The sequence below is a fragment of the Anoplophora glabripennis genome, unplaced genomic scaffold, assembly GCF_000390285.2.
Source record: "Anoplophora glabripennis isolate ALB-LARVAE unplaced genomic scaffold, Agla_2.0 scaffold1072, whole genome shotgun sequence".
NCBI classification, from domain to species: domain Eukaryota; kingdom Metazoa; phylum Arthropoda; class Insecta; order Coleoptera; family Cerambycidae; genus Anoplophora; species Anoplophora glabripennis.
In genome coordinates this window covers 37,479-40,265 of record NW_019417159.1, presented here as the reverse complement: position 1 = coordinate 40,265, position 2,787 = coordinate 37,479, and the positions used below count along the sequence as shown (strand labels likewise).

Sequence of the window (2,787 nt, the reverse complement as noted above, 5' to 3'; positions counted from 1 at the left end):
GATTTAGTTAAAAATATTAATATGTACAAGGCAAATATGGATGAAATAAGTTATAAAAATTTGTTTAAAACGATTTCAAAATCTTCAATAGATATCGATTATCAATTAGAGCAGAGTGATTATAAAAGTATTAACTACTAATTAAACATAGATACGTACTAGGACATTTCTTTTTATGCATCATCCAATTTCGTCATAGAACTCCCCAAAAAGTACATTACTATTTATATGTCCACGACTCAAGAACTTCAATAAATTTCATTTGCTTAATATCCATTATAGTTCATTCAGAAGGAAGTTTTTCTTTTCAAATGCCAAGTATACTGCAAAAGAGATTTTTTTACTGCACAAATTTTATAGAATATTTTAAATTACTGAATAAGAAAAATATTTCGTCGCCGTCTTCAAAATATGACGTGAACTTCATCAAATTGTTCAGTGGAGTTAAGAAACTGTTTCTTGACTTTTTTATTCAAAAATTACAATTTTTTATTTCACCGCATACAGTCACAATTCTGTAAAAAATAAGATAGCTGTTTTTTAACATATTATGCGTTTTGATGTTGTTTATCGAATGTGCAGAACTTAACGCGTTTTACTGAACATATACACGTCGCATTTTGAAGACGTAACGACGATATAAACTTACCAGACATTTGGTCTGGAACTTCGAGTATCAAGTCAATAGAGAATCTTGATTTTTTTTGGCAGGCAGGAAAGAATTATTTATTGATACGTTTTTCTTCTCTGTTTAACTAAAATCGATACTATGCTCTACAACAGCTACCGTATCTTAAATATAACACATGTTGTGGTAATCGACAACATAGATGATATTGAAACACAGAGGTTTTATCATTCAGTGAACATGTTCTTTCTTGAATTTTTCAGTTTCCTGCTAATAATTCTTCATATTTTGCTTCTCTTAAATATTGCACTTGAAAACAGTATCTACAAAGATGCTTGCATTAGTAAATAATTACATATATTACTTTGGAGTTTATTCCATCAGAAAAATATTGCAAATTATTGTAGAATATAAAACATAAACATATTTTTCTTTATCAAATATATTTAAGTGGATAATAAATTGTATGCATCAGATCAGTAATAATTATTAATACTCACCAAAATATTAACTATGCTAGCCTTCTCGTTAGATCTTCCAACTTTATGGTATTCTTTCCAGCAATACTCTGTAAATATTTTTTAGAACAGCCTTGAATTGTGTCTCTTGCAAGTTCATATAGCATATGTATCAATAACTGTCTGTCTTAGAGAATTTTTGTCTAGATTACAACTCGAGCCAACCTAAAAAAAAATGTCCATTACTTTATGCGTTCTTATGTTAATTATTATATAATGTATTTTGTAGTACGTAAATGCATGAAACTAACGGTGTTGGTTGCTTTGAATCTAATGTAAATTATTTAACATTACAATTTATTTATAAAAAAGTTTATCATTTAGAAACAATCGCTTTGGTGCTTGCCCGAGAGCTTGCCATATATAATAAATAATATAAAATTTACCTTATAATGTGCATTCTTGCCATCACAGTAAAACAAATTTAAGTCAGACGATAGAAACTAATCGCTGTACTACTCCTGGAAAACTACTCCAGCTATGTGATGATAAACAATTTGTCAGGAACTAATTACTGTCTAATGAATTGTCAAGAACCAAAGGTCGGAAGAGAGGCTGGACATTACACTGCTTACATTCCAATTCTACTTCACACCCTTGGGTAGCCGTAATACAATATAGTGTACCATATTCCACTTCTTTTCTATTTTAATCTAATCGCTGATGAACGTGGCAATTATAAATATCTGTAAATAAGTTTCTTTAAATTATACGAAGATTTTAATTTCATTACTATCACATTTGTTAAACATACTTCCATTTAGGAGTTTTATCAAAATTATATTTTTGTATTCTCAAATGTTTGAACTAAATTAAAACAAATCACACTAAATGGATTGTCATTTCAATACCGTAATAGATTTTATTAAACAAAAGATTAATATGTTTTGTGTGAGAAGAAAATTACTGAAAGTTAATACAACGTTTTTTTTACGTATATAAATGGAAGTGTAAATAGGTATTAATGTTTTTCTTCCTAATATGAAATATATAAACAAATGCATTTCTAAAAATGTCATTTATTATTTTCAAAAGTTGGATAATCTAGATAATAAACATAGGAATAATAATCAAAATTTAAATTTACCCTGAAATTCACACCAAAACAAAACCGACATATTTCCGACAGATGACAGAAATTCTGGATCGCGCTGTTTCCGATTTACGAATATTTTGTGACAAATTTGATAAGAACCAATGGTTAACTAAATAAATCTGTCAGGGTGCAATCGTCATCCAGCAGGCTGTCAGCCACCAATCATAAAAACCTTGTCAGGCCGGAAGTGATGTCACGTTGCTCATATCCCCATTCTAGTTTCACCCCCATGGTTTTACACCTAATTCCAATATTTGCAGGACTATCGGCGTTGGGAAGTTTAGCTGGCTATGCTGCAGGTATATAAAACAATCAACGAAGTGAGAAATGCCAATCAACGACTATCTGAAAAAACAAATAATAAAAAAATTGAATCTGTATCCCTGGGAAAGAATGGCGAAGGATTATATTTAAAACCATATCGAACAGGTTTAGGGCTTTATTTGAACCCAAGCAATTCAAAAAACTTCTAAAGTCTCTACCTCGAAGAGCTCTCAGCAATATAGATATTATCTATTATGCAGATATCTTAAAAATTCCACATT

At 29.7% G+C, this 2,787-nt stretch overlaps 1 long non-coding RNA gene across 1 annotated transcript; it reads right to left on the bottom strand.

Annotated features, from left to right (window-relative positions):
• Positions 1–754: 754 nt before the first annotated feature.
• LOC111692173 lies at positions 755–1,682 on the bottom strand. Its single transcript, XR_002763162.1, has 3 exons — positions 1,533–1,682; positions 1,129–1,311; positions 755–951 (listed from the first exon to the last, which is right to left on the bottom strand). It is a non-coding gene; the product is annotated as an uncharacterized LOC111692173 (long non-coding RNA).
• Between the last annotated feature and the right edge of the window lie 1,105 nt (positions 1,683–2,787).